The sequence below is a fragment of the Balaenoptera physalus genome (genome assembly GCF_965194825.1).
Source record: "Balaenoptera physalus genome assembly, chromosome: 1".
Classification (NCBI taxonomy): domain Eukaryota; kingdom Metazoa; phylum Chordata; class Mammalia; order Artiodactyla; family Balaenopteridae; genus Balaenoptera; species Balaenoptera physalus.
The window spans coordinates 68,204,711-68,232,272 of NC_138882.1; the positions used below are offsets into that span (position 1 = coordinate 68,204,711).

General features: G+C 44.9%; 1 long non-coding RNA gene across 1 annotated transcript in view; it reads left to right on the forward strand.

Annotated features, from left to right (window-relative positions):
• The window catches only part of LOC309649503, a 1,121,016-nt gene that overhangs the window by 625,098 nt on the left and 468,356 nt on the right, over window positions 1-27,562 (forward strand). The window contains exon 2 of the long non-coding RNA XR_014257164.1: window positions 549-663. This is a non-coding gene — a long non-coding RNA (uncharacterized lncRNA). The remainder of the gene's footprint in view (window positions 1-548; window positions 664-27,562) is intronic.

Sequence of the window (27,562 nt, forward strand, 5' to 3'; positions counted from 1 at the left end):
CATTTCTGGTTTTACACTTTTTCAGCATGGGCCTTTTGACCAATGCGAAGTGAGACATTTTTGTAATGCTGATTTGCATTGCCCGCTTGTTTAGTTGGCCAAAAAGAGCATCTGCGTTTTTTCCAAAATTTATTCAGGAAAGAACGCAGACGCCCTTTTTGGCCAACTGCATCATTGTCGAAGTTCTGCGGAATTTCATGTGCTTTAAAGGCGAGTCCAATCTACCTGTGAAAAACTGTTTCCTGCAATTCTCTCTTGCTTTGAAATCCTCTTCGTTGCCTTACCTCAATACATTTTTAGACGAGAGTTATCATTTATAATTCTGCAGATTTGTGAATTGCCGTGCTCCTGAGCTTCATTTTCCAAATCGCTCTTTTGGGAGCTGGCCGCAAACCCGCAGGATTGCTTCAGGCCCTATTCTGGTTCCGGGGCGCAGGCTGAGCCTGTGGTTAAATCTTCTTCCTGATGGGAAATTAGGGTTACCTCTGCCTGTCCCAACAGCTACAGCTAGCCTCTCATGGGTTCCCCCTCTTCCCATTCATCCTCAGGAAAAATTACAACCTGTACGGAACAGGAGGTTAAAGGTGCTGATTCTCCAAGGAGGGAGATTGCTAGTAAAGCGGCTGGAATGGCGAACCCGAGCACCAGGAGATGAGGAATGAGGTGCGTTTCAGAAACCTTTCTAGATCACACTGTATACCATCCACCGGGTTTCCCAAGCATTTTTTCTTTGTAGGAAGATTCCACTGAACCTGGAGATTTGGGACCCATGGGATGGGTACCACGCAGTATTACTTTAAAGGGTCTGCGTTTGCTCACCCAACCTCACCAAACCTCTCAGCCCCAAGAGTGTCCACCCTTATGTCTCAATCAGCTGTGGGTCTAGATATGGTCAATCCAGGTGGCATCACAGCGCCTGAGCGAACTTTGTAAGAATTTCTCTCTCTTTCACTGTCTTTGTTTCAAGGGTTTTTAAAAGTAATTGATTTTTATAATGGGGTTTACCTGCTTTTCACTGCTGTGATTTTGCCGCTTAACACCCACTTGACTCACTTACAGAGAGATATCAATGCATAGGTTTTAAGATTCTTACTAGTCAGATATATTCTTGGGCGGTGAATAGGGGGTGTTGAGTCCAATTCATTGAGCAAGGCGTAGGTCTTATCTATTACATATTGGGTTTATGGAACGGTATCTGAGCTAATTTGAAACCCTTGTTTTATGCATCACCCCACCTCACCTTTCCCGTTAAGCAGCCATAGTGTGTTTTCTAAACGTGTGACTCTATTCTGTTTTGTAATTCAGTTCAAGGGTAGCGGTTTTTACATTCCCTCTATAAGTGATATCTTATGATAATTGTCTTTTTCTGTGTGACTTATTTCACTTAGAATCGTCGTACCTCAATCCACTCATCATGCTGCTACTAGCCTTATGACGTTGATTTCATGGCTGAGTTATATTCCATTGTACATAAGGACCACAACTTCTTTATCCATTTTTCTCTTTCCTGGGATATTTAAGGTGTAACGAAGTGGAGGTTCTTGTCAACAGAGCAGCCCTAAACTTTGCGGTGCCTGTGTCTTGCTGATTTTTAGTTTTCCCAATTTGTACGCCCATGAGTGGAAGTGCCCTATGCTCCCTAAGCTGAGTTTTTTAGATGTTTCAGGACACACCGTGCACTTCTCCAGAGTGGCTGTTGGCAATTTACATCCCGCCCATCAGCGTAGCCACGCCCCCGTTTCTCCTTGCCCTGTCCTGCATTTCTGGTTTTGACACTTTATTCAGCATGGCCCTTTTGACCGATGGGAAGCGAGACTTCTTTGTAGCGCTGATTTGCCTTTCCAGGTTGCTTGGTTGGCCAAAAAGGGCGTATGCGTTTTTTCCTGAATATATTCAGGAAAAAACGCATACGCCCTTTTTGGCCAAGGGCATCATTGTCGAGGTTTTGCCGCTTTTCCTGTGCTTTAAAGGCGATTCGAATCTCCCTCCTGAAATCTGATTCCTGCAATTCTGCCTTGCTTTCAAATCCTCTTCGTTGCCTTCCCTCTATATATTTGTGGACGAGAGTCATCATTTATAAGTCTGCAGGTTTGTGAATTGCCGTGCCCCTGAGCTCCATTTTTCAACTCGCTTTCTTGGGAGCTGGCCGCAAAAGCGCAGGATTGCTTCAGGCCCTATTCTGGTCCTGGGCGGCAGGCTGAGCCTGTGGTTAATTCTTCTTCCTGATGGGAAAATAGAGGGACCTGTGCCTGTCCCAACACCTAGAGCTAGTCTCTCATTGTTTCCCCCTCTTCCCGTTCATCCTCAGGACAAATTGCAACCTGTACGGAAAAGGAGGTTAAAGGTGCTGATTCCCCAAGGACGGAGATTGTTAGTAAAGCGGCTGGAATGGCGAACCCGAGCACAAGTAGATGAGAAATGAGGTGCGTTTTGAAAACCTTTCCCGATCACACGGTGTACCATCTTCTGGGTTTCTCATGCATGTTTTTGATATAGGAAGATGCCCTTGAACCTGGAGATTTGGGACACATGGGATGGGTACCACGCAGTATTACTTTAAAGGGTCTGCGTTTGCTCACCCAACCTCAGCAAACCTCTCAGCCCCAAGAGTGTCCACCCTTATGTCTCAATCAGCTGTGGGTCTAGATATGGTCAATCCAGGTGGCATCACAGCCCCTGAGCGAACTTTGTAAGAATTTCTCTCTCTTTCACTGTCTTTGTTTCACGGGTTTTTAAAAGTAATTGATTTTTATAATGGGGTTTACCTGCTTTTCACTGCTGTGATTTTGCCGCTTAACACCCACTTGACTCACTTACAGAGAGATATCAATGCATAGGTTTTAAGATTCTTACTAGTCAGATATATTCTTGGGCGGTGAATAGGGGGTGTTGAGTCCAATTCATTGAGCAAGGAGTAGGTCTTGTCTATTACATATTGGGTTTATGGAACGGTATCTGAGCTAATTTGAAACCCTTGTTTTATGCATCACCCCACCTCACCTTTCCCGTTAAGCAGCCATAGTGTGTTTTCTAAACGTGTGACTCTATTCTGTTTTGTAATTCAGTTCAAGGGTAGCGGTTTGTACATTCCCTCTATAAGTGATATCTTATGATAAGTGTCTTTTTCTGTGTGACTTATTTCACTTAGAATCGTCGTACCTCAATCCACTCATCATGCTGCTACTAGCCTTATGACGTTGATTTCATGGCTGAGTGATATTCCATTGTACATAAGGACCACAACTTCTTTATCCATTTTTCTCTTTCCTGGGATATTTAAGGTGTAACGAAGTGGAGGTTCTTGTCAACAGAGCAGCCCTAAACTTTGGGGTGCCTGTGTCTTGCTGATTTTTAGTTTTCCCAATTTATACGCCCATGAGTGGAAGTGCCCTATGCTCCCTAAGCTGAGTTTTTTAGATATTTCAGGACACACCGTGCACTTCTCCAGAGTGGCTGTTGGCAATTTACATCCCGCCCATCAGCGTAGCCACGCCCCCGTTTCTCCTTCGCCTGTCCTGCATTTCTGGTTTTGCCACTTTATTCAGCAAGGCCCTTTTGACCGATGGGAAGCGAGACTTCTTTGTAGCGCTGATTTGCCTTTCCAGGTTGCTTGGTTGGCCAAAAAGGGCGTATGCGTTTTTTCCTGAATATATTCAGGAAAAAAAGGATACGCCCTTTTTGGCCAAGGGCATCATTGTCGAGGTTTTGCCGCTTTTCCTGTGCTTTAAAGGCGATTCGAATCTCCCTCCTGAAATCTGTTTCCTGCAATTCTGCCTTGCTTTCAAATCCTCTTCGTTGCCTTCCCTCAATATATTTGTGGACGAGAGTCATCATTTATAAGTCTACAGGTTTGTGAATTGCAGTGCCCCTGAGCTCCATTTTTCAACTCGCTTTCTTGGGAGCTGCCGCAAAAGCGCAGGATTGCTTCAGGCCCTATTCTGGTCCCGGGCGGCAGGCTGAGCCTGTGGTTAATTCTTCTTCCTGATGGGAAAATAGAGGGACCTGTGCCTGTCCCAACACCTAGAGCTAGTCTCTCATTGTTTCCCCCTCTTCCCGTTCATCCTCAGGACAAATTGCAACCTGTACGGAACAGGAGGTTAAAGGTGCTCATTCTCCAAGGACGGAGATTGTTAGTAAAGCGGCTGGAATGGTGAACCCGAGCACAAGGAGATGAGAAATGAGGTGCGTTTTGAAAACCTTTCCCGATCACACAGTGTACCATCTTCTGGGTTTCTCATGCATGTTTTTGATGTAGGAAGATGCCCTTGAACCTGGAGATTTGGGACCCATGGGATGGGTACCACGCAGTATTTCTTTAAAGGGTCTGCGTTTGCTCACCCAACCTCACCAAACCTCTCAGCCCCAAGAGTGTCCACCCTTATGTCTCAAACAGCTGTGGGTCTAGATATGGTCAATCCAGGTGGCATCACAGCCCCTGAACGAATTTTGTAAGAATTTCTCTCTCTTTCACTGTCTTTGTTTCACGGGTTTTTAAAAGTAATTGATTTTTATAATGGAGTTTTCCTGCTTTTCACTGCTCTGATTTTGCCACTTTACACCCACTTGACTCACTTACAGAGAGATATCAATGCATAGGTTTCAAGATTCTTACTAGTCAGATATATTCTTGAGCGGTGAATAGGGGGTGTTGAGTCCAATTCATTGAGCAAGGAGTAGGTCTTGTCTATTACATATTGGGTTTATGGAACGGTTTCTGAGCTAATTTGAAACCCTTGTTTTATGCATCACCCCACCTCACCTTTCCCGTAAAGCAGCCATAGTGTGTTTTCTAAACGTGTGACTCTATTCTGTTTTGTAATTCAGTTCAAGGGTAGCGGTTTTTACATTCCCTCTATAAGTGATATCTTATGATAAGTGTCTTTTTCTGTGTGACTTATTTCACTTAGAATCGTCGTACCTAAATCCACTCATCATTCTGCTACTAGCCTTATGACGTTGATTTCATGGCTGAGTTATATTCCATTGTACATAAGGACCACAACTTCTTTATCCATTTTTCTCTTTCCTGGGATATTTAAGGTGTAACGAAGTGGAGGTTCTTGTCAACAGAGCAGCCCTAAACTTTGCGGTGCCTGTGTCTTGCTGATTTTTAGTTTTCCCAATTTATACGCCCATGAGTGGAAGTGACCTATGCTCCCTAAGCTGAGTTTTTTAGATGTTTCAGGACACACCGTGCACTTCTCCAGAGGGGCTGTTGGCAATTTACATCCCGCCCATCAGCGTAGCCACGCCCCCGTTTCTCCTTGCCCTGTCCTGCATTTCTGGTTTTGACACTTTATTCAGCATGGCCCTTTTTACCGATGGGAAGCGAGACTTTTTTGTAGCGCTGATTTGCCTTTCCAGGTTGCTTGGTTGGCCAAAAAGGGCGTATGCGTGTTTTCCTGAATATATTCAGGAAAACACGCATACGCCCTTTTTGGCCAAGGGCATCATTGTCGAGGTTTTGCCGCTTTTCCTGTGCTTTAAAGGCTATTCGAATCTCCCTCCTGTAATCTGTTTCCTGCAATTCTTCCTTGCTTTCAAATCCTCTTCGTTGCCTTCCCTCAATATATTTGTGGACGAGAGTCATCATTTATAAGTCTGCAGGTTTGTGAATTGCCGTGCGCCTGAGCTCCATTTTTCAACTCGCTTTCTTGGGAGCTGGCCGCAAAAGCGCAGGATTGCTTCAGGCCCTATTCTGGTCCCGGGCGGCAGGCTGAGCCTGTGGTTAATTCTTCTTCCTGATGGGAAAATAGAGGGACCTGTGCCTGTCCCAACACCTAGAGCTAGTCTCTCATTGTTTCCCCCTCTTCCCGTTCATCCTCAGGACAAATTGCAACCTGTACGGAACAGGAGGTTAAATGTGCTGATTCTCCAAGGACGGAGATTGTTAGTAAAGCGGCTGGAATGGTGAACCCGAGCACAAGGAGATGAGAAATGAGGTGCGTTTTGAAAACCTTTCCCGATCACACGGTGTACCATCTTCTGGGTTTCTCATGCATGTTTTTGATGTAGGAAGATGCCCTTGAACCTGGAGATTTGGGACCCATGTGATGTGTACCACGCAGTATTACTTTAAAGGATCTGCGTTTGTTCACCCAACCTCACCAAACCTCTCAGCCCCAAGAGTGTCCACCCTTATGTCTCAATCAGCTGTGGGTCTAGATATGGTCAATCCAGGTGGCATCACAGCCCCTGAGCGAACTTTGTAAGAATTTCTCTCTCTTTCACTGTCTTTGTTTCACGGGTTTTTAAAAGTAATTGATTTTTATAATGGGGTTTACCTGCTTTTCATTGCTGTGATTTTGCCGCTTTACACCCACTTGACTCACTTACAGAGAGATATCAATGCATAGGTTTTAAGATTCTTACTAGTCAGATATATTCTTGGGCGGTGAATAGGGGGTGTTGAGTCCAATTCATTGAGCAAGGAGTAGGTCTTGTCTATTACATATTGGGTTTATGGAACGGTATCTGAGCTAATTTGAAACCCTTGTTTTATGCATCACCCCACCTCACCTTTCCCGTTAAGCAGCCATAGTGTGTTTTCTAAACGTGTGACTGTATTCTGTTTTGTAATTCAGTTCAAGGGTAGCGGTTTGTACATTCCCTCTATAAGTGATATCTTATGATAAGTGTCTTTTTTTGTGTGACTAATTTCACTTAGAATCGTCGTACCTAAGTCCACTCATCATGCTGCTACTAGCCTTATGACGTTGATTTCATGGCTGAGTGATATTCCATTGTACATAAGGACCACAACTTCTTTATCCATTTTTCTCTTTCCTGGGATATTTAAGGTGTAACGAAGTGGAGGTTCTTGTCAACAGAGCAGCCCTAAACTTTGCGGTGCCTGTGTCTTGCTGATTTTTAGTTTTCGCAATTTATACGCCCATGAGTGGAAGTGCCCTATGCTCCCTAAGCTGAGTTTTTTAGATGTTTCAGGACACACCGTGCACTTCTTCAGAGTGGCTGTTGGCAATTTACATCCCGCCCATCAGCGTAGCCACGCCCCCTTTTCTCCTTGGCCTGTCCTGCATTTCTGGTTTTGATACTTTATTCAGCATGGCCCTTTTGACCGATGGGAAGCGAGACTTCTTTGTAGCGCTGATTTGCCTTTCCAGGTTGCTTGGTTGGCCAAAAAGGGCGTATGCGTTTTTTCCTGAATATATTCAGGAAAAAACGCATACGCCCTTTTTGGACAAGGGCATCAATGTCGAGGTTTTGCCGCTTTTCCTGTGCTTTAAAGGCTATTCGAATCTCCCTCCTGAAATCTGTTTCCTGCAATTCTGCCTTGCTTTCAAATCCTCTTCGTTGCCTTCCCTCAATATATTTGTGGACGAGAGTCATCATTTATAAGTCTGCAGGTTTGTGAATTGCAGTGCCCCTGAGCTCCATTTTTCAACTCGCTTTCTTGGGAGCTGGCCGCAAAAGCGCAGGATTGCTTCAGGGCCTATTCTGGTCCCGGGCGGCAGGCTGAGACTGTGGTTAATTCTTCTTCCTGATCGGAAAATAGAGTGACCTGTGCTTGTCCCAACACCTAGAGCTAGTCTCTCATTGGTTCCCCCTCTTCCCGTTCATCCTCAGGACAAATTGCAACCTGTACGGAACAGGAGGTTAAAGGTGCTGATTCTCCAAGGAGGGAGATTGCTAGTAAAGCGGCTGGAATGGCGAACCCGAGCACAAGGAGATGAGAAATGAGGTGCGTTTTAGAAACCTTTCCCGATCACACGGTGTACCATCTTCTGGGTTTCTCATGTATGTTTCCGATGTAGGAAGATTCCCTTGAACCTGGAGATTTGGGACCCATGGGATGGGTACCACGCAGTATTTCTTTAAAGGGTCTGCGTTTGCTCACCCAACCTCTCCAAACCTCTCAGCCCCAAGAGTGTCCACCCTTATGTCTCAAACAGCTGTGGGTCTAGATATGGTCAATCCAGGTGGCATCACAGCCCCTGAACGAATTTTGTAAGAATTTCTCTCTCTTTCACTGTCTTTGTTTCACGGGTTTTTAAAAGTAATTGATTTTTATAATGGGGTTTTCCTGCTTTTCACTGCTCTGATTTTGCCACTTTACACCCACTTGACTCACTTACAGAGAGATATCAATGCATAGGTTTCAAGATTCTTACTAGTCAGATATATTCTTGGGCGGTGAATAGGGGGTGTTGAGTCCAATTCATTGAGCAAGGAGTAGGTCTTGTCTATTACATATTGGGTTTATGGAACGGTATCTGAGCTAATTTGAAACCCTTGTTTTATGCATCACCCCACCTCACCTTTCCCGTAAAGCAGCCAGAGTGTGTTTTCTAAACGTGTGACTCTATTCTGTTTTGTAATTCAGTTCAAGGGTAGCGGTTTTTACATTCCCTCTATAAGTGATATCTTATGATAAGTGTCTTTTTCTGTGTGACTTATTTTACTTAGAATCGTCGTACCTAAATCCACTCATCATTCTGCTACTAGCCTTATGACGTTGATTTCATGGCTGAGTTATATTCCATTGTACATAAGGACCACAACTTCTTTATCCATTTTTCTCTTTCCTGGGATATTTAAGGTGTAACGAAGTGGAGGTTCTTGTCAACAGAGCAGCCCTAAACTTTGCGGTGCCTGTGTCTTGCTGATTTTTAGTTTTCCCAATTTATACGCCCATGAGTGGAAGTGCCCTATGCTCCCTAAGCTGAGTTTTTTAGATGTTTCAGGACACACCGTGCACTTCTTCAGAGTGGCTGTTGGCAATTTACATCCCGCCCATCAGCGTAGCCACGCCCCCTTTTCTCCTTGGCCTGTCCTGCATTTCTGGTTTTGACACTTTATTCAGCATGGCCCTTTTGACTGATGGGAAGCGAGACTTCTTTGTAGCGCTGATTTGCCTTTCCAGGTTGCTTGGTTGGACAAAAAGGGCGTATGCGTTTTTTCCTGAATATATTCAGGAAAAAAAGGATACGCCCTTTTTGGCCAAGGGCATCATTGTCGAGGTTTTGCCGCTTTTCCTGTGCTTTAAAGGCGATTCGAATCTCCCTCCTGAAATCTGTTTCCTGCAATTCTGCCTTGCTTTCAAATCCTCTTCGTTGCCTTCCCTCAATATATTTGTGGACGAGAGTCATCATTTATAAGTCTGCAGGTTTGTGAATTGCAGTGCCCCTGAGCTCCATTTTTCAACTCGCTTTCTTGGGAGCTGCCGCAAAAGCGCAGGATTTCTTCAGGCCCTATTCTGGTCCCAGGCGGCAGGCTGAGCCTGTGGTTAATTCTTCTTCCTGATGGGAAAATAGAGGGACCTGTGCCTGTCCCAACACCTAGAGCTAGTCTCTCATTGTTTCCCCCTCTTCCCGTTCATCCTCAGGACAAATTGCAACCTGTACGGAACAGGAGGTTAAAGGTGCTGATTCTCCAAGGACGGAGATTGTTAGTAAAGCGGCTGGAATGGCGAACCCGAGCACAAGGAGATGAGAAATGAGGTGCGTTTTAGAAACCTTTCCCGATCACACGGTGTACCATCTTCTGGGTTTCTCATGTATGTTTCCGATGTAGGAAGATTCCCTTGAACCTGGAGATTTGGGACCCATGGGATGGGTACCACGCAGTATTTCTTTAAAGGGTCTGCGTTTGCTCACCCAACCTCTCCAAACCTCTCAGCCCCAAGAGTGTCCACCCTTATGTCTCAAACAGCTGTGGGTCTAGATATGGTCAATCCAGGTGGCATCACAGCCCCTGAACGAATTTTGTAAGAATTTCTCTCTCTTTCACTGTCTTTGTTTCACGGGTTTTTAAAAGTAATTGATTTTTATAATGGGGTTTTCCTGCTTTTCACTGCTCTGATTTTGCCACTTTACACCCACTTGACTCACTTACAGAGAGATATCAATGCATAGGTTTCAAGATTCTTACTAGTCAGATATATTCTTGGGCGGTGAATAGGGGGTGTTGAGTCCAATTCATTGAGCAAGGAGTAGGTCTTGTCTATTACATATTGGGTTTATGGAACGGTATCTGAGCTAATTTGAAACCCTTGTTTTATGCATCACCCCACCTCACCTTTCCCGTAAAGCAGCCAGAGTGTGTTTTCTAAACGTGTGACTCTATTCTGTTTTGTAATTCAGTTCAAGGGTAGCGGTTTTTACATTCCCTCTATAAGTGATATCTTATGATAAGTGTCTTTTTCTGTGTGACTTATTTTACTTAGAATCGTCGTACCTAAATCCACTCATCATTCTGCTACTAGCCTTATGACGTTGATTTCATGGCTGAGTTATATTCCATTGTACATAAGGACCACAACTTCTTTATCCATTTTTCTCTTTCCTGGGATATTTAAGGTGTAACGAAGTGGAGGTTCTTGTCAACAGAGCAGCCCTAAACTTTGCGGTGCCTGTGTCTTGCTGATTTTTAGTTTTCCCAATTTATACGCCCATGAGTGGAAGTGCCCTATGCTCCCTAAGCTGAGTTTTTTAGATGTTTCAGGACACACCGTGCACTTCTTCAGAGTGGCTGTTGGCAATTTACATCCCGCCCATCAGCGTAGCCACGCCCCCTTTTCTCCTTGGCCTGTCCTGCATTTCTGGTTTTGACACTTTATTCAGCATGGCCCTTTTGACTGATGGGAAGCGAGACTTCTTTGTAGCGCTGATTTGCCTTTCCAGGTTGCTTGGTTGGACAAAAAGGGCGTATGCGTTTTTTCCTGAATATATTCAGGAAAAAAAGGATACGCCCTTTTTGGCCAAGGGCATCATTGTCGAGGTTTTGCCGCTTTTCCTGTGCTTTAAAGGCGATTCGAATCTCCCTCCTGAAATCTGTTTCCTGCAATTCTGCCTTGCTTTCAAATCCTCTTCGTTGCCTTCCCTCAATATATTTGTGGACGAGAGTCATCATTTATAAGTCTGCAGGTTTGTGAATTGCAGTGCCCCTGAGCTCCATTTTTCAACTCGCTTTCTTGGGAGCTGCCGCAAAAGCGCAGGATTTCTTCAGGCCCTATTCTGGTCCCAGGCGGCAGGCTGAGCCTGTGGTTAATTCTTCTTCCTGATGGGAAAATAGAGGGACCTGTGCCTGTCCCAACACCTAGAGCTAGTCTCTCATTGTTTCCCCCTCTTCCCGTTCATCCTCAGGACAAATTGCAACCTGTACGGAACAGGAGGTTAAAGGTGCTGATTCTCCAAGGACGGAGATTGTTAGTAAAGCGGCTGGAATGGTGAACCCGAGCACAAGGAGATGAGAAATGAGGTGCGTTTTGAAAACCTTTCCCGATCACACGGTGTACCATCTTCTGGGTTTCTCATGCATGTTTTTGATGTAGGAAGATGCCCTTGAACCTGGAGATTTGGGACCCATGGGATGTGTACCACGCAGTATTACTTTAAAGGGTCTGCGTTTGTTCACCCAACCTCACCAAACCTCTCAGCCCCAAGAGTGTCCACCCTTATGTCTCAATCAGCTGTGGGTCTAGATATGGTCAATCCAGGTGGCATCACAGCCCCTGAACGAATTTTGTAAGAATTTCTCTCTCTTTCACAGTCTTTGTTTCACGGGTTTTTAAAAGTAATTAATTTTTATAATGGGGTTTACCTGCTTTTCACTGCTGTGATTTTGCCGCTTTACACCGACTTGACTCACTTATAGAGAGATATGAATGCATAGGTTTCAAGAATCTTACTAGTCAGATATATTCTTGGGCGGTGAATAGGGGGTGTTGAGTCCAATTCATTGAGCAAGGAGTAGGTCTTGTCTATTACATATTGGGTTTATGGAACGGTATCTGAGCTAATTTGAAACCCTTGTTTTATGCATCACCCCACCTCACCTTTCCCGTTAAGCAGCCATAGTGTGTTTTCTAAACGTGTGACTCTATTCTGTTTTGTAATTCAGTTCAAGGGTAGCGGTTTTTACATTCCCTCTATAAGTGAAATCTTATGATAATTGTCTTTTTCTGTGTGACTTATTTCACTTAGAATCGTCGTACCTCAATCCATTCATCATGCTGCTACTAGCCTTATGACGTTGATTTCATGGCTGAGTTATATTCCATTGTACATAAGGACCACAACTTCTTTATCCATTTTTCTCTTTCCTGGGATATTTAAGGTGTAACGAAGTGGAGGTTCTTGTCAACAGAGCAGCCCTAAACTTTGCGGTGCCTGTGTCTTGCTGATTTTCAGTTTTCCCAATTTATACGCCCATGAGTGGAAGTGCCCTATGCTCCCTAAGCTGAGTTTTTTAGATGTTTCAGGACACACCGTGCACTTCTCCAGAGTGGCTGTTGGCAATTTACATCCCGCCCATCAGCGTAGCCACGCCCCAGTTTCTCCTTGGCCTGTCCTGCATTTCTGGTTTTGACACTTTATTCAGCATGGCCCTTTTGACCGATGGGAAGCGAGACTTCTTTGTAGCGCTGATTTGCCTTTCCAGGTTGCTTGGTTGGCCAAAAAGGGCGTATGCGTTTTTTCCTGAATATATTCAGGAAAAAACGCATACGCCCTTTTTGGCCAAGGGCATCATTGTCGAGGTTTTGCTGCTTTTCCTGTGCTTTAAAGGCGATTCGAATCTCCCTCCTGAAATCTGATTCCTGCAATTCTGCCTTGCTTTCAAATCCTCTTCGTTGCCTTCCCTCTATATATTTGTGGACGAGAGTCATCATTTATAAGTCTGCAGGTCTGTGAATTGCCGTGCCCCTGAGCTCCATTTTTCAATTCGCTTTCTTGGGAGCTGGCCACAAAAGCGCAGGATTGCTTCAGGCCCTATTCTGGTCCCGGGCGGCAGGCTGAACCTGTGGTTAATTCTTCTTCCTGATGGGAAAATAGAGGGACCTGTGCCTGTCCCAACACCTAGAGCTAGTCTCTCATTGTTTCCCCCTCTTCCCGTTCATCCTCAGGACAAATTGCAACCTGTACGGAACAGGAGCTTAAAGGTGCTGATTCTCCAAGGACGGAGATTGTTAGTAAAGCGGCTGGAATGGCGAACCCGAGCACAAGGAGATGAGAAATGAGGTGCGTTTTGAAAACCTTTCCCGATCACACGTTTTACCATCTTCTGGGTTTCTCATGCATGTTTTTGATGTAGGAAGATGCCCTTGAACCTGGAGATTTGGGACCCATGGGATGGGTACCACGCAGTATTTCTTTAAAGGGTCTGCGTTTGCTCACCCAACCTCAGCAAACCTCTCAGCCCCAAGAGTGTCCACCCTTATGTCTCAATCAGCTGTGGGTCTAGATATGGTCAATCCAGGTGGCATCACAGCCCCTGAGCGAACTTTGTAAGAATTTCTCTCTCTTTCACTGTCTTTGTTTCACGGGTTTTTAAAAGTAATTGATTTTTATAACGGGGTTTACCTGCTTTTCACTGCTGTGATTTTGCCGCTTAACCCCCACTTGACTCACTTACAGAGAGATATCAATGCATAGGTTTTAAGATTCTTACATGTCAGATATAATCTTGGGCGGTGAATAGCGGGTGTTGAGTCCAATTCATTGAGCAAGGAGTAGGTCTTGTGTATTACATATTGGGTTTATGGAACGGTATCTGAGCTAATTTGAAACCCTTGTTTTATGCATCACCCCACCTCACCTTTCCCGTTAAGCAGCCATAGTGTGTTTTCTAAACGTGTGACTCTATTTTGGTTTGTAATTCAGTTCAAGGGTAGCGGTTTGTACATTCCCTCTATAAGTGATATCTTATGATAAGTGTCTTTTTCTGTGTGACTTATTTCACTTAGAATCGTCGTACCTTAATCCACTCATCATGCTGCTACTAGCCTTATGACGTTGATTTCATGGCTGAGTGATATTCCATTGTACATAAGGACCACAACTTCTTTATCCATTTTTCTCTTTCCTGGGATATTTAAGGTGTAACGAAGTGGAGGTTCTTGTCAACAGAGCAGCCCTAAACTTTGGGGTGCCTGTGTCTTGCTGATTTTTAGTTTTCCCAATTTATACGCCCATGAGCGGAAGTGCCCTATGCTCCCTAAGCTGAGTTTTTTAGATGTTTCAGGACACACCGTGCACTTCTCCAGAGTGGCTGTTGGCAATTTACATCCCGCCCATCAGCGTAGCCACGCCCCCGTTTCTCCTTCGCCTGTCCTGCATTTCTGGTTTTGACACTTTATTCAGCAAGGCCCTTTTGACCGATGGGAAGCGAGACTTCTTTGTAGCGCTGATTTGCCTTTCCAGGTTGCTTGGTTGGCCAAAAAGGGCGTATGCGTTTTTTCCTGAATATATTCAGGAAAAAACGCATACGCCCTTTTTGGCCAAGGGCATCATTGTCGAGGTTTTGCCGCTTTTCCTGTGCTTTAAAGGCTATTCGAATCTCCCTCCTGAAATCTGTTTCCTGCAATTCTGCCTTGCTTTCAAATCCTCTTCGTTGCCTTCCCTCAATATATTTGTGGACGAGAGTCATCATTTATAAGTCTGCAGGTTTGTGAATTGCCGTGCCCCTGAGCTCCATTTTTCAACTCGCTTTCTTGGGAGCTGGCCGCAAAAGCGCAGGATTGCTTCAGGCCCTATTCTGGTCCTGGGCGGCAGGCTGAGCCTGTGGTTAATTCTTCTTCCTGATGGGAAAATAGAGGGACCTGTGCCTGTCCCAACACCTAGAGCTAGTCTCTCCTTGTTTCCCCCTCTTCCCGTTCATCCTCAGGACAAATTGCAACCTGTACGGAAAAGGAGGTTAAAAGTGCTGATTCCCCAAGGACGGAGATTGTTAGTAAAGCGGCTGGAATGGCGAACCCGAGCACAAGTAGATGAGAAATGAGGTGCGTTTTGAAAACCTTTCCCGATCACACGGTGTACCATCTTCTGGGTTTCTCATGCATGTTTTTGATATAGGAAGATGCCCTTGAACCTGGAGATTTGGGACCCATGGGATGGGTACCACTCAGTATTACTTTAAAGGGTCTGCGTTTGCTCACCCAACCTCAGCAAACCTCTCAGCCCCAAGAGTGTCCACCCTTATGTCTCAATCAGCTGTGGGTCTAGATATGGTCAATCCAGGTGGCATCACAGCCCCTGAGCGAACTTTGTAAGAATTTCTCTCTCTTTCACTGTCTTTGTTTCACGGGTTTTTAAAAGTAATTGATTTTTATAATGGGGTTTACCTGCTTTTCACTGCTGTGATTTTGCCGCTTAACACCCACTTGACTCACTTACAGAGAGATATCAATGCATAGGTTTTAAGATTCTTACTAGTCAGATATATTCTTGGGCGGTGAATAGGGGGTGTTGAGTCCAATTCATTGAGCAAGGAGTAGGTCTTGTCTATTACATATTGGGTTTATGGAACGGTATCTGAGCTAATTTGAAACCCTTGTTTTATGCATCACCCCACCTCACCTTTCCCGTTAAGCAGCCATAGTGTGTTTTCTAAACGTGTGACTCTATTCTGTTTTGTAATTCAGTTCAAGGGTAGCGGTTTGTACATTCCCTCTATAAGTGATATCTTATGATAAGTGTCTTTTTCTGTGTGACTTATTTCACTTAGAATCGTCGTACCTCAATCCACTCATCATGCTGCTACTAGCCTTATGACGTTGATTTCATGGCTGAGTGATATTCCATTGTACATAAGGACCACAACTTCTTTATCCATTTTTCTCTTTCCTGGGATATTTAAGGTGTAACGAAGTGGAGGTTCTTGTCAACAGAGCAGCCCTAAACTTTGGGGTGCCTGTGTCTTGCTGATTTTTAGTTTTCCCAATTTATACGCCCATGAGTGGAAGTGCCCTATGCTCCCTAAGCTGAGTTTTTTAGATATTTCAGGACACACCGTGCACTTCTCCAGAGTGGCTGTTGGCAATTTACATCCCGCCCATCAGCGTAGCCACGCCCCCGTTTCTCCTTCGCCTGTCCTGCATTTCTGGTTTTGACACTTTATTCAGCAAGGCCCTTTTGACCGATGGGAAGCGAGACTTCTTTGTAGCGCTGATTTGCCTTTCCAGGTTGCTTGGTTGGCCAAAAAGGGCGTATGCGTTTTTTCCTGAATATATTCAGGAAAAAAAGGATACGCCCTTTTTGGCCAAGGGCATCATTGTCGAGGTTTTGCCGCTTTTCCTGTGCTTTAAAGGCGATTCGAATCTCCCTCCTGAAATCTGTTTCCTGCAATTCTGCCTTGCTTTCAAATCCTCTTCGTTGCCTTCCCTCAATATATTTGTGGACGAGAGTCATCATTTATAAGTCTACAGGTTTGTGAATTGCAGTGCCCCTGAGCTCCATTTTTCAACTCGCTTTCTTGGGAGCTGCCGCAAAAGCGCAGGATTGCTTCAGGCCCTATTCTGGTCCCGGGCGGCAGGCTGAGCCTGTGGTTAATTCTTCTTCCTGATGGGAAAATAGAGGGACCTGTGCCTGTCCCAACACCTAGAGCTAGTCTCTCATTGTTTCCCCCTCTTCCCGTTCATCCTCAGGACAAATTGCAACCTGTACGGAACAGGAGGTTAAAGGTGCTGATTCTCCAAGGACGGAGATTGTTAGTAAAGCGGCTGGAATGGTGAACCCGAGCACAAGGAGATGAGAAATGAGGTGCGTTTTGAAAACCTTTCCCGATCACACGGTGTACCATCTTCTGGGTTTCTCATGCATGTTTTTGATGTAGGAAGATGCCCTTGAACCTGGAGATTTGGGACCCATGGGATGTGTACCACGCAGTATTACTTTAAAGGGTCTGCGTTTGTTCACCCAACCTCACCAAACCTCTCAGCCACAAGAGTGTCCACCCTTATGTCTCAATCAGCTGTGGGTCTAGATATGGTCAATCCAGGTGGCATCACAGCCCCTGAGCGAACTTTGTAAGAATTTCTCTCTCTTTCACTGTCTTTGTTTCACGGGTTTTTAAAAGTAATTGATTTTTATAACGGGGTTTGCCTGCTTTTCACTGCTGTGATTTTGCCGCTTAACCCCCACTTGACTCACTTACAGAGAGATATCAATGCATAGGTTTTAAGATTCTTACATGTCAGATATATTCTTGGGCGGTGAATAGCGGGTGTTGAGTCCAATTCATTGAGCAAGGAGTAGGTCTTGTGTATTACATATTGGGTTTATTGAACGGTATCTGAGCTAATTTGAAACCCTTGTTTTATGCATCACCCCACCTCACCTTTCCCGTTAAGCAGCCATAGTGTGTTTTCTAAACGTGTGACTCTATTTTGGTTTGTAATTCAGTTCAAGGGTAGCGGTTTGTACATTCTCTCTATAAGTGATATCTTATGATAAGTGTCTTTTTCTGTGTGACTTATTTCACTTAGAATCGTCGTACCTCAATCCACTCATCATGCTGCTACTAGCCTTATGACGTTGATTTCATGGCTGAGTGATATTCCATTGTACATAAGGACCACAACTTCTTTATCCATTTTTCTCTTTCCTGGGATATTTAAGGTGTAACGAAGTGGAGGTTCTTGTCAACAGAGCAGCCCTAAACTTTGGGGTGCCTGTGTCTTGCTGATTTTTAGTTTTCCCAATTTATACGCCCATGAGCGGAAGTGCCCTATGCTCCCTAAGCTGAGTTTTTTAGATGTTTCAGGACACACCGTGCACTTCTCCAGAGTGGCTGTTGGCAATTTACATCCCGCCCATCAGCGTAGCCACGCCCCCGTTTCTCCTTCGCCTGTCCTGCATTTCTGGTTTTGACACTTTATTCAGCAAGGCCCTTTTGACCGATGGGAAGCGAGACTTCTTTGTAGCGCTGATTTGCCTTTCCAGGTTGCTTGGTTGGCCAAAAAGGGCGTATGCGTTTTTTCCTGAATATATTCAGGAAAAAACGCATACGCCCTTTTTGGCCAAGGGCATCATTGTCGAGGTTTTGCCGCTTTTCCTGTGCTTTAAAGGCTATTCGAATCTCCCTCCTGAAATCTGTTTCCTGCAATTCTGCCTTGCTTTCAAATCCTCTTCGTTGCCTTCCCTCAATATATTTGTGGACGAGAGTCATCATTTATAAGTCTGCAGGTTTGTGAATTGCCGTGCCCCTGAGCTCCATTTTTCAACTCGCTTTCTTGGGAGCTGGCCGCAAAAGCGCAGGATTGCTTCAGGCCCTATTCTGGTCCTGGGCGGCAGGCTGAGCCTGTGGTTAATTCTTCTTCCTGATGGGAAAATAGAGGGACCTGTGCCTGTCCCAACACCTAGAGCTAGTCTCTCATTGTTTCCCCCTCTTCCCGTTCATCCTCAGGACAAATTGCAACCTGTACGGAACAGGAGGTTAAAGGTGCTGATTCTCCAAGGACGGAGATTGCTAGTAAAGCGGCTGGAATGGCGAACCCGAGCACAAGGAGATGAGAAATGAGGTGCGTTTTAGAAACCTTTCCCGATCACACGGTGTACCATCTTCTGGGTTTCTCATGCATGTTTCCGATGTAGGAAGATGCCCTTGAACCTGGAGATTTGGGACCCATGGGATGGGTACCACGCAGTATTTCTTTAAAGGGTCTGCGTTTGCTCACCCAACCTCACCAAACCTCTCAGCCCCAAGAGTGTCCACCCTTATGTCTCAAACAGCTGTGGGTCTAGATATGGTCAATCCAGGTGGCATCACAGCCCCTGAACGAATTTTGTAAGAATTTCTCTCTCTTTCACTGTCTTTGTTTCACGGGTTTTTAAAAGTAATTGATTTTTATAATGGGGTTTTCCTGCTTTTCACTGCTCTGATTTTGCCACTTTACACCCACTTGACTCACTTCCAGAGAGATATCAATGCATAGGTTTCAAGATTCTTACTAGTCAGATATATTCTTGGGCGGTGAATAGGGGGTGTTGAGTCCAATTCATTGAGCAAGGAGTAGGTCTTGTCTATTACATATTGGGTTTATGGAACGGTATCTGAGCTAATTTGAAACCCTTGTTTTATGCATCACCCCACCTCACCTTTCCCGTTAAGCAGCCATAGTGTGTTTTCTAAACGTGTGACTCTATTCTGTTTTGTAATTCAGTTCAAGGGTAGCGGTTTGTACATTCCCTCTATAAGTGATATCTTATGATAAGTGTCTTTTTCTGTGTGACTTATTTCACTTAGAATCGTCGTACCTCAATCCACTCATCATGCTGCTACTAGCCTTATGACGTTGATTTCATGGCTGAGTGATATTCCATTGTACATAAGGACCACAACTTCTTTATCCATTTTTCTCTTTCCTGGGATATTTAAGGTGTAACGAAGTGGAAGTTCTTGTCAACAGAGCAGCCCTAAACTTTGGGGTGCCTGTGTCTTGCTGATTTTTAGTTTTCCCAATTTATACGCCCATGAGTGGAAGTGCCCTATGCTCCCTAAGCTGAGTTTTTTAGATATTTCAGGACACACCGTGCACTTCTCCAGAGTGGCTGTTGGCAATTTACATCCCGCCCATCAGCGTAGCCACGCCCCCGTTTCTCCTTCGCCTGTCCTGCATTTCTGGTTTTGACACTTTATTCAGCAAGGCCCTTTTGACCGATGGGAAGCGAGACTTCTTTGTAGCGCTGATTTGCCTTTCCAGGTTGCTTGGTTGGCCAAAAAGGGCGTATGCGTTTTTTCCTGAATATATTCAGGAAAAAACGCATACGCCCTTTTTGGCCAAGGGCATCATTGTCGAGCTTTTGCTGCTTTTCCTGTGCTTTAAAGGCGATTCGAATCTCCCTCCTGAAATCTGTTTCCTGCAATTCTGCCTTGCTTTCAAATCCTCTTCGTTGCCTTCCCTCAATATATTTGTGGACGAGAGTCATCATTTATAAGTCTGCAGGTTTGTGAATTGCCGTGCCCCTGAGCTCCATTTTTCAACTCGCTTTCTTGGGAGCTGGCCGCAAAAGCGCAGGATTGCTTCAGGCCCTATTCTGGTCCTGGGCGGCAGGCTGAGCCTGGGGTTAATTCTTCTTCCTGATGGGAAAATAGAGGGACCTGTGCCTGTCCCAACACCTAGAGCTAGTCTCTCATTGTTTCCCCCTCTTCCCGTTCATCCTCAGGACAAATTGCAACCTGTACGGAACAGGAGGTTAAAGGTGCTGATTCTCCAAGGACGGAGATTGCTAGTAAAGCGGCTGGAATGGCGAACCCGAGCACAAGGAGATGAGAAATGAGGTGCGTTTTAGAAACCTTTCCCGATCACACGGTGTACCATCTTCTGGGTTTCTCATTCATGTTTCCGATGTAGGAAGATGCCCTTGAACCTGGAGATTTGGGACCCATGGGATGGGTACCACGCAGTATTTCTTTAAAGGGTCTGCGTTTGCTCACCCAACCTCACCAAACCTCTCAGCCCCAAGAGTGTCCACCCTTATGTCTCAAACAGCTGTGGGTCTAGATATGGTCAATCCAGGTGGCATCACAGCCCCTGAACGAATTTTGTAAGAATTTCTCTCTCTTTCACTGTCTTTGTTTCACGGGTTTTTAAAAGTAATTGATTTTTATAATGGGGTTTTCCTGCTTTTCACTGCTCTGATTTTGCCACTTTACACCCACTTGACTCACTTACAGAGAGATATCAATGCATAGGTTTCAAGATTCTTACTAGTCAGATATATTCTTGGGCGGTGAATAGGGGGTGTTGAGTCCAATTCATTGAGCAAGGAGTAGGTCTTGTCTATTACATATTGGGTTTATGGAACGGTATCTGAGCTAATTTGAAACCCTTGTTTTATGCATCACCCCACCTCACCTTTCCCGTAAAGCAGCCATAGTGTGTTTTCTAAACGTGTGACTCTATTCTGTTTTGTAATTCAGTTCAAGGGTAGCGGTTTTTACATTCCCTCTATAAGTGATATCTTATGATAAGTGTCTTTTTCTGTGTGACTTATTTCACTTAGAATCGTCGTACCTAAATCCAGTCATCATTCTGCTACTAGCCTTATGACGTTGATTTCATGGCTGAGTTATATTCCATTGTACATAAGGACCACAACTTCTTTATCCATTTTTCTCTTTCCTGGGATATTTAAGGTGTAACGAAGTGGAGGTTCTTGTCAACAGAGCAGCCCTAAACTTTGCGGTGCCTGTGTCTTGCTGATTTTTAGTTTTCCCAATTTATACGCCCATGAGTGGAAGTGCCCTATGCTCCCTAAGCTGAGTTTTTTAGATGTTTCAGGACACACCGTGCACTTCTCCAGAGTGGCTGTTGGCAATTTACATCCCGCCCATCAGCGTAGCCACGCCCCCGTTTCTCCTTGCCCTTTCCTGCATTTCTGGTTTTGACACTTTATTCAGCATGGCCCTTTTTACCGATGGGAAGCGAGACTTCTTTGTAGCGCTGATTTGCCTTTCCAGGTTGCTTGGTTGGCCAAAAAGGGCGTATGCGTTTTTTCCTGAATATATTCAGGAAAAAACGCATACGCCCTTTTTGGCCAAGGGCATCATTGTCGAGGTTTTGCCGCTTTTCCTGTGCTTTAAAGGCTATTCGAATCTCCCTCCTGAAATCTGTTTCCTGCAATTCTGCCTTGCTTTCAAATCCTCTTCGTTGCCTTCCCTCAATATATTTGTGGACGAGAGTCATCATTTATAAGTCTGCAGGTTTGTGAATTGCCGTGCACCTGAGCTCCATTTTTCAACTCGCTTTCTTGGGAGCTGGCCGCAAAAGCGCAGGATTGCTTCAGGCCCTATTCTGGTCCCGGGCGGCAGGCTGAGCCTGTGGTTAATTCTTCTTCCTGATGGGAAAATAGACCTGTGCCTGTCCCAACACCTAGAGCTAGTCTCTCATTGGTTCCCCCTCTTCCCGTTCATCCTCAGGACAAATTGCAACCTGTACGGAACAGGAGGTTAAAGGTGCTGATTCTCCAAGGACGGAGATTGTTAGTAAAGCGGCTGGAATGGCGAACCCGAGCACAAGGAGATGAGAAATGAGGTGCGTTTTGAAAACCTTTACCGATCACACGGTGTACCATCTTCTGGGTTTCTCATGCATGTTTTTGATGTAGGAAGATGCCCTTGAACCTGGAGATTTGTTACCCATGGGATGTGTACCACGCAGTATTACTTTAAAGGGTCTGCGTTTGCTCACCCAACCTCACCAAACCTCTCAGCCCCAAGAGTGTCCACCCTTATGTCTCAAACAGCTGTGGGTCTAGATATGGTCAATCCAGGTGGCATCACAGCCCCTGAGCGAACTTTGTAAGAATTTCTCTCTCTTTCACTGTCTTTGTTTCACGGGTTTTTAAAAGTAATTGATTTTTATAATGGGGTTTACCTGCTTTTCACTGCTGTGATTTTGCCGCTTTACACCCACTTGACTCACTTACAGAGAGATATCAATGCATAGGTTTTAAGATTCTTACTAGTCAGATATATTCTTGGGCGGTGAATAGGGGGTGTTGAGTTCAATTCATTGAGCAAGGTGTAGGTCTTGTCTATTACATATTGGGTTTATGGAACGGTATCTGAGCTAATTTGAAACCCTTGTTTTATGCATCACCCCACCTCACCTTTCCCGTTAAGCAGCCATAGTGTGTTTTCTAAACGTGTGACTCTATTCTGTTTTGTAATTCAGTTCAAGGGTAGCGGTTTGTACATTCCCTCTATAAGTGATATCTTATGATAAGTGTCTTTTTCTGTGTGACTAATTTCACTTAGAATCGTCGTACCTAAATCCACTCATCATGCTGCTACTAGCCTTATGACGTTGATTTCATGGCTGAGTGATATTCCATTGTACATAAGGACCACAACTTCTTTATCCATTTTTCTCTTTCCTGGGATATTTAAGGTGTAACGAAGTGGAGGTTCTTGTCAACAGAGCAGCCCTAAACTTTGCGGTGCCTGTGTCTTGCTGATTTTTAGTTTTCCCAATTTATACGCCCATGAGTGGAAGTGCCCTATGCTCCCTAAGCTGAGTTTTTTAGATGTTTCAGGACACACCGTGCACTTCTTCAGAGTGGCTGTTGGCAATTTACATCCCGCCCATCAGCGTAGCCACGCCCCCTTTTCTCCTTGGCCTGTCCTGCATTTCTGGTTTTGATACTTTATTCAGCATGGCCCTTTTGACCGATGGGAAGCGAGACTTCTTTGTAGCGCTGATTTGCCTTTCCAGGTTGCTTGGTTGGCCAAAAAGGGCGTATGCGTTTTTTCCTGAATATATTCAGGAAAAAACGCATACGCCCTTTTTGGACAAGGGCATCAATGTCGAGGTTTTGCCGCTTTTCCTGTGCTTTAAAGGCGATTCGAATCTCCCTCCTGAAATCTGTTTCCTGCAATTCTGCCTTGCTTTCAAATCCTCTTCGTTGCCTTCCCTCAATATATTTGTGGACGAGAGTCATCATTTATAAGTCTGCAGGTTTGTGAATTGCAGTGCCCCTGAGCTCCATTTTTCAACTCACTTTCTTGGGAGCTGGCCGCAAAAGCGAAGGATTGCTTCAGGGCCTATTCTGGTCCCGGGCGGCAGGCTGAGACTGTGGTTAATTCTTCTTCCTGATCGGAAAATAGAGTGACCTGTGCTTGTCCCAACACCTAGAGCTAGTCTCTCATTGGTTCCCCCTCTTCCCGTTCATCCTCAGGACAAATTGCAACCTGTACGGAACAGGAGGTTAAAGGTGCTGATTCTCCAAGGAGGGAGATTGCTAGTAAAGCGGCTGGAATGGCGAACCCGAGCACAAGGAGATGAGAAATGAGGTGCGTTTTAGAAACCTTTCCCGATCACACGGTGTACCATCTTCTGGGTTTCTCATGTATGTTTCCGATGTAGGAAGATTCCCTTGAACCTGGAGATTTGGGACCCATGGGATGGGTACCACGCAGTATTTCTTTAAAGGGTCTGCGTTTGCTCACCCAACCTCTCCAAACCTCTCAGCCCCAAGAGTGTCCACCCTTATGTCTCAAACAGCTGTGGGTCTAGATATGGTCAATCCAGGTGGCATCACAGCCCCTGAACGAATTTTGTAAGAATTTCTCTCTCTTTCACTGTCTTTGTTTCACGGGTTTTTAAAAGTAATTGATTTTTATAATGGGGTTTTCCTGCTTTTCACTGCTCTGATTTTGCCACTTTACACCCACTTGACTCACTTACAGAGAGATATCAATGCATAGGTTTCAAGATTCTTACTAGTCAGATATATTCTTGGGCGGTGAATAGGGGGTGTTGAGTCCAATTCATTGAGCAAGGAGTAGGTCTTGTCTATTACATATTGGGTTTATGGAACGGTATCTGAGCTAATCTGAAACCCTTGTTTTATGCATCACCCCACCTCACCTTTCCCGTAAAGCAGCCAGAGTGTGTTTTCTAAACGTGTGACTCTATTCTGTTTTGTAATTCAGTTCAAGGGTAGCGGTTTTTACATTCCCTCTATAAGTGATATCTTATGATAAGTGTCTTTTTCTGTGTGACTTATTTCACTTAGAATCGTCGTACCTAAATCCACTCATCATTCTGCTACTAGCCTTATGACGTTGATTTCATGGCTGAGTTATATTCCATTGTACATAAGGACCACAACTTCTTTATCCATTTTTCTCTTTCCTGGGATATTTAAGGTGTAACGAAGTGGAGGTTCTTGTCAACAGAGCAGCCCTAAACTTTGCGGTGCCTGTGTCTTGCTGATTTTTAGTTTTCCCAATTTATACGCCCATGAGTGGAAGTGCCCTATGCTCCCTAAGCTGAGTTTTTTAGATGTTTCAGGACACACCGTGCACTTCTTCAGAGTGGCTGTTGGCAATTTACATCCCGCCCATCAGCGTAGCCACGCCCCCTTTTCTCCTTGGCCTGTCCTGCATTTCTGGTTTTGACACTTTATTCAGCATGGCCCTTTTGACTGATGGGAAGCGAGACTTCTTTGTAGCGCTGATTTGCCTTTCCAGGTTGCTTGGTTGGACAAAAAGGGCGTATGCGTTTTTTCCTGAATATATTCAGGAAAAAAAGGATACGCCCTTTTTGGCCAAGGGCATCATTGTCGAGGTTTTGCCGCTTTTCCTGTGCTTTAAAGGCGTTTCGAATCTCCCTCCTGAAATCTGTTTCCTGCAATTCTGCCTTGCTTTCAAATCCTCTTCGTTGCCTTCCCTCAATATATTTGTGGACGAGAGTCATCATTTATAAGTCTGCAGGTTTGTGAATTGCAGTGCCCCTGAGCTCCATTTTTCAACTCACTTTCTTGGGAGCTGCCGCAAAAGCGCAGGATTTCTTCAGGCCCTATTCTGGTCCCAGGCGGCAGGCTGAGCCTGTGGTTAATTCTTCTTCCTGATGGGAAAATAGAGGGACCTGTGCCTGTCCCAACACCTAGAGCTAGTCTCTCATTGTTTCCCCCTCTTCCCGTTCATCCTCAGGACAAATTGCAACCTGTACGGAACAGGAGGTTAAAGGTGCTGATTCTCCAAGGACGGAGATTGTTAGTAAAGCGGCTGGAATGGTGAACCCGAGCACAAGGAGATGAGAAATGAGGTGCGTTTTGAAAACCTTTCCCGATCACACGGTGTACCATCTTCTGGGTTTCTCATGCATGTTTTTGATGTAGGAAGATGCCCTTGAACCTGGAGATTTGGGACCCATGGGATGTGTACCACGCAGTATTACTTTAAAGGATCTGCGTTTGTTCACCCAACCTCACCAAACCTCTCAGCCCCAAGAGTGTCCACCCTTATGTCTCAATCAGCTGTGGGTCTAGATATGGTCAATCCAGGTGGCATCACAGCCCCTGAACGAATTTTGTAAGAATTTCTCTCTCTTTCACTGTCTTTGTTTCACGGGTTTTTAAAAGTAATTAATTTTTATAATGGGGTTTACCTGCTTTTCACTGCTGTGATTTTGCCGCTTTACACCGACTTGACTCACTTATAGAGAGATATGAATGCATAGGTTTCAAGAATCTTACTAGTCAGATATATTCTTGGGCGGTGAATAGGGGGTGTTGAGTCCAATTCATTGAGCAAGGAGTAGGTCTTGTCTATTACATATTGGGTTTATGGAACGGTATCTGAGCTAATTTGAAACCCTTGTTTTATGCATCACCCCACCTCACCTTTCCCGTTAAGCAGCCATAGTGTGTTTTCTAAACGTGTGACTCTATTCTGTTTTGTAATTCAGTTCAAGGGTAGCGGTTTTTACATTCCCTCTATAAGTGAAATCTTATGATAATTGTCTTTTTCTGTGTGACTTATTTCACTTAGAATCGTCGTACCTCAATCCATTCATCATGCTGCTACTAGCCTTATGACGTTGATTTCATGGCTGAGTTATATTCCATTGTACATAAGGACCACAACTTCTTTATCCATTTTTCTCTTTCCTGGGATATTTAAGGTGTAACGAAGTGGAGGTTCTTGTCAACAGAGCAGCCCTAAACTTTGCGGTGCCTGTGTCTTGCTGATTTTCAGTTTTCCCAATTTATACGCCCATGAGTGGAAGTGCCCTATGCTCCCTAAGCTGAGTTTTTTAGATGTTTCAGGACACACCGTGCACTTCTCCAGAGTGGCTGTTGGCAATTTACATCCCGCCCATCAGCGTAGCCACGCCCCAGTTTCTCCTTGGCCTGTCCTGCATTTCTGGTTTTGACACTTTATTCAGCATGGCCCTTTTGACCGATGGGAAGCGAGACTTCTTTGTAGCGCTGATTTGCCTTTCCAGGTTGCTTGGTTGGCCAAAAAGGGCGTATGCGTTTTTTCCTGAATATATTCAGGAAAAAACGCATACGCCCTTTTTGGCCAAGGGCATCATTGTCGAGGTTTTGCTGCTTTTCCTGTGCTTTAAAGGCGATTCGAATCTCCCTCCTGAAATCTGATTCCTGCAATTCTGCCTTGCTTTCAAATCCTCTTCGTTGCCTTCCCTCTATATATTTGTGGACGAGAGTCATCATTTATAAGTCTGCAGGTCTGTGAATTGCCGTGCCCCTGAGCTCCATTTTTCAATTCGCTTTCTTGGGAGCTGGCCACAAAAGCGCAGGATTGCTTCAGGCCCTATTCTGGTCCCGGGCGGCAGGCTGAACCTGTGGTTAATTCTTCTTCCTGATGGGAAAATAGAGGGACCTGTGCCTGTCCCAACACCTAGAGCTAGTCTCTCATTGTTTCCCCCTCTTCCCGTTCATCCTCAGGACAAATTGCAACCTGTACGGAACAGGAGCTTAAAGGTGCTGATTCTCCAAGGACGGAGATTGTTAGTAAAGCGGCTGGAATGGCGAACCCGAGCACAAGGAGATGAGAAATGAGGTGCGTTTTGAAAACCTTTCCCGATCACACGTTTTACCATCTTCTGGGTTTCTCATGCATGTTTTTGATGTAGGAAGATGCCCTTGAACCTGGAGATTTGGGACCCATGGGATGGGTACCACGCAGTATTTCTTTAAAGGGTCTGCGTTTGCTCACCCAACCTCAGCAAACCTCTCAGCCCCAAGAGTGTCCACCCTTATGTCTCAATCAGCTGTGGGTCTAGATATGGTCAATCCAGGTGGCATCACAGCCCCTGAGCGAACTTTGTAAGAATTTCTCTCTCTTTCACTGTCTTTGTTTCACGGGTTTTTAAAAGTAATTGATTTTTATAACGGGGTTTACCTGCTTTTCACTGCTGTGATTTTGCCGCTTAACCCCCACTTGACTCACTTACAGAGAGATATCAATGCATAGGTTTTAAGATTCTTACATGTCAGATATATTCTTGGGCGGTGAATAGCGGGTGTTGAGTCCAATTCATTGAGCAAGGAGTAGGTCTTGTGTATTA